Here is a 6397-nt window from a genome sequence, read left to right as displayed (position 1 = left end):
GATAACAACATTTAGCACTTTCGCAACCAGGATTAGGGCATCAATATGGATTGTAACATGTATGCAAAAGACACTATCATGTAGAGTATCATGAGATGAACATGGCCAAGATGGTCACATGAGATAGATATTTGGGGACTTAGAAGAAATTTCACTTCCAGATCTAGGGTTTGACCCGGCACGCGAACCGTGGTTTGACGACGTGGTCGCCGGAGATGAGGGAGACGGCCAGCGACGAGGTCCGATGAGGCGGGGAGAGGGGGCGCGGGGCGGATCCGGCCGTGGGCTCCCCGGATCTGTCTAGCGGTGAAGCGAGGGACGCCGGCGAGGAGGCCAGGCGAGGGCGGTGGAGTTGAGCTGGCTCGCCGGCAAGTGGCGTGCGTCGAGCGCTCGGGAGCCGGGCGACGGAGCTGGGAGGCGAGCGGCGCCTCGGGTGCGGGAGGATTTAGGCGGCGGCACCGCGATCCGGGCCGCGTGGACCCGATCCAGGCTCGATGGGCCAGCAGCGGAGGGGCGGCCCGGGTGCTGACGTGGCACCTTCCGACTCATCGAGGGCGGAGGCGCTGGACATGTCCAGTAGCGCAGAGGACGGGGAAGCTAGGGTTTACCCGAGAATTCAGAGGGGGGGGGGCTTTTTATAGGTAGAGGGAGGTAGGAGAGTCCAAATGAGGTGCGGTTTTCACCCACACGATCGTGATCCAACGACGGATAGCATGGAGGGGGTTTAGATGGGCTAGTGGTCTGTTGTGGAGGGGTGTTGGGCTGCAAGAAGAGAGGGGTTTCGGCGGTTACATGGTTAATCGTTGGGGCATCAAACGACCTCGAAGTGGAATGAAATTTGACGGGCGGCCTACCGGTGATGTACCAAGGCCACTCGAAAACACCTTTGCACCTTGGAGTTGCTCAAATAACTCATTGATGTTAGGAAGTGGGTACTTATTCTTGATTGTCTTCTTGTTCAATGGGCGGTAATCAATGTAAAGTCAGTCCGTGCCATCCTTCTTCTGAACAAAAAGAATACCACAACCCCACGGAGATGAACCTGGTCTGATCAGACCCATACGCTCTTGTTCATCGAGTTGTTTCTTCAATTCCTTTAGCTCTTTCGGCCCAAGCTTGTATGGACGCTTGCAAACGGGTTCTATACCGGGCTCAAGATCGATAACGAACTCGACTGGCTAGTGAGGAGGCATACCGGAAGCTCTTCTGGAAAGACATCTTGGTACTCACAAACAACTAGAATTTGAGAAATAGCGTCTAACTCTACCTTCTCATTGAGAGAGAACAACCGAATGGTTTCATCATGAGTGGCATAGATGAGCACATCCTCAAAAGGGTACATCAATTTAATCTCCCTGCCGGCACAATCAAGAGAAGCCTTGTGTTGAGAAAGCTAATCCATGCCAAGAATTAGATCAATATGAGAGTCGCCGAGAACAATTGGAGAAGCCAGAAATTTGTAATTGCCCATCTTGATGGAAACATCTGGAACCACCAAACGAGAACTCAAGTGCTTGCCTCGGGGAAACAACCGCTAATGGTTTTTCGAAACATGCCGAAAAGAAATCATGCTTTGTGAAGAATGGTGTTGAAATGAAACAATTGGATGCACCAGAATCGAACAAAACTCTAGCAGGAATAGAGTTAATCGAGAGGTTACCCGCGATCACATCTGAAGAATCCTTTGCTTGAGCTGCATTCAACATGTTCACCTTTAAATGCTTTGGATTGTGCTTGACCACGGCATTGCTTGAAGACCTCACAGGAGAAGGAGTCGGAAGGCGCCTCTGGGGGCACTTGTTTGGATAGTGACCTTTCAGACCACACTTGTTGCAAGTAACCTCTGTGAGCAGATGATGATAAGGAGGAGAAGGACCACCTGTCCTTGGAGCTTGAGTCTGAGACTTGTTCGGATAGCCTAGGTTGGGTGGGTGGGAAGATCCACGACCACCTATGTTCTTCTGTTGGTACGACCAACAAAACAGATGAGGTGGAGGAAGCCAGAACTTATGTTGCTTAGCTACCACATGTGATGAAGAAGACTAGTGAATCTCATCCCTAATTCTCTTCTTTGAAGCCTCACACTTGAGTTGAGCAGCTTCTTGCCCGAGGGCCATGTTATAGAACTGATCGAACTGAGTAGGCTCAACAAGAACAAGAGCTAATTGAAGATCTTCTCTGAGGCCACCACTGAAGTGATAGATCATGCTCTTTTCATCAGGAACGTCTTGCCTTGCGAAGCAAGCAAGCTTCTGAAACTGGATGTTGTATTGATATAGGGACATGCTTCCTTGCTTGAGATTGCGGAATTCCTCATGCTTGCTCTCAACAACATTTGTTGGAATGTGATGAGCTTGAAAGTCCTGGCCGAAGTTAGTCCAGGTAATCACTCGGGCCCCTTTGGATTCTTTGTATTGTTGATACCAATCTGTTGCTTGGTCCTTGAGATGAAAAGAAGCGAAGTTGACGTAGTCCTTAGGCCTGACATTGCTACATTCAAAATGCTTGTTGATGTCCACGAGCCAATCATCGGCGTCCATGGCCTCGGCACAAGCGTTGAAAGACTTTGGCGGATTTGCAAGGAACTGGTTGAGGGTAGCAAACTAAGGCTGATTGTTGAATTGCCCTTGACCTTGATTTCCTTTGTTGCCTTGGCCTTGGTTGCGCCCTTGCAAGAGTTGCAAAAGCACATGGGTATTGGTGTTGGTGGTTGCCATCACGGCTTGCCACGCCTCCGGAGGCGGAGGAGGTGCCGGAGGGTTGGACTGTTCCCCATCGTTGCGGTCCAGATTCACACGCATTGGGGGAGCCATCCTGAAGAGGGTGACATCCCATACCAATTATCTGCCGGAAGAATAACTAATAGCTACTTGAATTCCCACCTATTAACTCTTGAAACTTTCTGGTTATGCAATCTGGTGTTGGGGATACAGGGAGGCACAATATATATCACACAACTAACAAGCCCTACGCTCCAACTGTATCCATCCATCAACACATAACCAAGAAAACTCCGGAAATCGTATACCTCAACCTTGGAAAAGCATCCGTTATACAAGTTGTGGCAATACTCCCGAACTCCCTCCCTAGTACTGGGTGGTGTTGAGGTTATCTCACCGCTAACACATAAAAGAGGTTTTTGATGCCGGCGAGCTTAGGTATTCTAGAACTACAACGATAAAATTGTGACGAAAACACCTCAAAGCTCAACTCCCCGGGACACTGCCACAACCCCCAAATGTCAGGAGGCACCAAGAACAACGTTCTCATCACAAGAATGTCGGAACGATGCCAAGATACACGCGTGATCCTAATTTTTTTAGTGAAAATGAGGAGAGGAAAGTCGAAACATCTACGTCAGGAGATCTCACTAGAGCGACGAAGGGGGCTGAGGAGTAAAAAGAATCCTACTCTCCGATATATATATAATCCTAAGACACAAAACATTTTTGTTCTAGACTCAATAACGTCCGCGGTTCAATCAAGGAGGGGGCTCCTAAGTCGGGATGGCTCTGATTACCAACTTGTAACGCCCAAGATGCGGCTATATCTCCCATGTGTCGAGACATGACTTAGAGGCATAACCACATTTTGGTATTGTCGCAAGAAGGGTCAACTTTAGACAATCCCATGTACAAGAACAAGGAAGTAAATAGTTGGCTTACAATCGCCACGTCACACAATGATCAAATAATTCATACATTAAATGGAGTACACACAAGGTCCGACTATGGACGAATCCAAATGAAAAGAAGACTACCCCAAATGCTAAATCCCAATCACATCCATACTGGGCGCCACTACTGATCATCTGAAAACGAAACATAGTAACGTCCAAGGTCTTCATCGAACTCCCACTTGAGCTTGGTGGCATCACCTACATTCGTGTCATTTGCACTTGCAACTATTTTGGTAGTATCTATGAGTCACGAGGACTCATCAATCTCAAAACCCGTGAGATCAAGACTATTTAAGCTTATGGGTAGAATGTGGGTATAAGGTGGAGTTGCAGCAAGCACTAAGAAAATATGGTGGCTAACATACGAGTACAAGAGTAAGATCAGAAACTACACAACGGTCATAAATTAGAAGTGATCACGAAGTGATCCTGAACTACCTACGTTCAAACATAACCCCACCGTGTTCTCTTCCCGAACCTCGTCGAAAAGAGACCATCATGGTTACTCATGCGGTTGGTGTATTTTAAACAAGTCAAGTGTCAAGTTCTCTACAACCAAATATTAACAAATTCCCATCTACCACATAACCGCGGGCATGACTCTCGAAAGTTTAAAACCTGCAGGGTGTCCCAATTTAGCCCATGACAAGCTCACGATTCACGAAGACAATCCTCCATCACTGGACCCTCCGATCAGACTCGGAATCCCGGTGCACAAGATATTTCGACAAATGGTAACACAAGTCCAGCAAGTCCTCCCGACGTGCTGATACCCCGATAGGAGCCGCGCGTATCTCGTCTCAGGCCATGATCGGATATGTCAGCCTACAGGTATATGCCAAATACCTCAGGTTTCCCCGAGGCCGCCCTGCAGTCTGCCCTGTTTGGACCAACACTCATGAGGAGAACTGGCCTGGGTTGTTGATTAAGTCCATGAGGTCCGGAAAGTCCCTATGCATGTTTTTAGTTGTTATTAGGCAAATGGTAAAACCAATGTTGGGCCTTCCTGGAGGAGATTTATTCAAAGCGAACTATCAAGAGGGGCCCATAAACCCTCACCGTATTAGGGACGCAAAATCAAGGAACATAACACCGGTGTGACGGAAACTAGGGCGGCAAGAGTGGAACAAAACACCAAGAAAAACGCCAAGCCTTCCACCCTTTAGCAAGTATAGAGATGCTTTAATAAAATAAGAGATATTGTGATATCCCAACATATCCATGTTCCAACATGGAACCACCTGTAAGGCACCTACAACTAGCAACGCTATAAGGGGGGCTTGGCAAAAGCGGTATCATAGCCAAAAAACTGTTTGCTAGGAAGGTGGGTTAGAGGCTTGACATGGGAATATGGGAAGCATGATAAATGAGTGGTAGGTAGGGCGACATAACGGTAGAACGAACAACTCGCAAGCAAACATAGAAGTGATATCGGGGGTAATGATCATCTTGCTTGTAAAGTTCTCAGGGTTGTTGAAAGCTCGCTCCTCGTAAATGTACTTGACAGGATCCTCGTTCATGAACTCGCCTCCTGGCTCTACCCAAAGCAAGAACACAAGCAAGGGAACAACAATCAATCACGGTGCAATGCGCAAGCAACATGATGCAAGACATGGCATGGGATGCAAGATATGATGTGCAATGTATATGGGTACTCCAGAAGGGAAAAGATGATCATGGCATCAACTTGGCAAACCAAGCATGCCACTGGATAGGTTAGGAGATTTAGGCCGAAATTGATATGAAGATCACCGGAACTGATGCACAGTTTGGAAATGAGGAGCAAAACAATAACAAAGCAAAACTGCGCTTAACAGCATCATAACACTGAAGATGCATCATGAAAATATGCTACAACACTTCAACATAAAAACAAAACACATGGCAGTGAAGTACAGGTGAAGCTCAACAAATCATGAATAATTAGCTCCTGCTAGAACTCACTAGAACAAGTCTAAAACAGCATGGCAAGAATGCTAATGACAATAGTTTAATGACTTAGCAGTTTTTCACTGATCTTGATAGAAACAGCATCAGGTAGCAATGTTTAGAGCTAGTAAACTACATGCTATAGGATCATATAATGGGAAACAAGGGCATGGCGTGCTAGTACTGAACAAAACTCCCTTACTGAACTTGAGCCAACGATGCACAGAAAAGATGGTAGCATCAATGCAAACATGGCAAGTGATATGAAACAAGTTTCAGACTTGGAGGAAAATCATACATGGTAGAAACAGATTGATGATAGAAACTTTTGCTAGCTTGTGCCACTCACCAAAAAACATTTCATGGCATAACAAAGCATCTAACAGTAAGAAGACACATTTATGAAGCTAAACATGGCAATAGCATGGTCATCAGGTGCATGGATCACTAGCAAAACACATGGCAAAATGCACTTCCTGTTAACAGACTGACAGTAACAACATTTAGCAAAAGGAGAGTGTCATAATGACAAGCTACAGTACCCCACAATTACATCCAAAAGCATGAATGGATAGAGCATAACCATATATTTAAAACACCCTTACCGAACTTCATCAAAATGTGCACAGATTTACTTGAGGCAACAAGTTAACATAGCAACCTAATGTGACAGGCAAATACTTAGCAGAGAAACTCAATGGCTGAAAACAGCAACATCAAGTGACCTACTTGGCATTCTTGTGCTAGTCACCACAGGCCACATAAAAGTACAATACTTGCACCACTATA

The sequence above is a fragment of the Triticum aestivum genome, chromosome 3A, assembly GCF_018294505.1.
Source record: "Triticum aestivum cultivar Chinese Spring chromosome 3A, IWGSC CS RefSeq v2.1, whole genome shotgun sequence".
Lineage (NCBI taxonomy): Eukaryota > Viridiplantae > Streptophyta > Magnoliopsida > Poales > Poaceae > Triticum > Triticum aestivum.
This window is presented reverse-complemented; position numbering follows the sequence as displayed.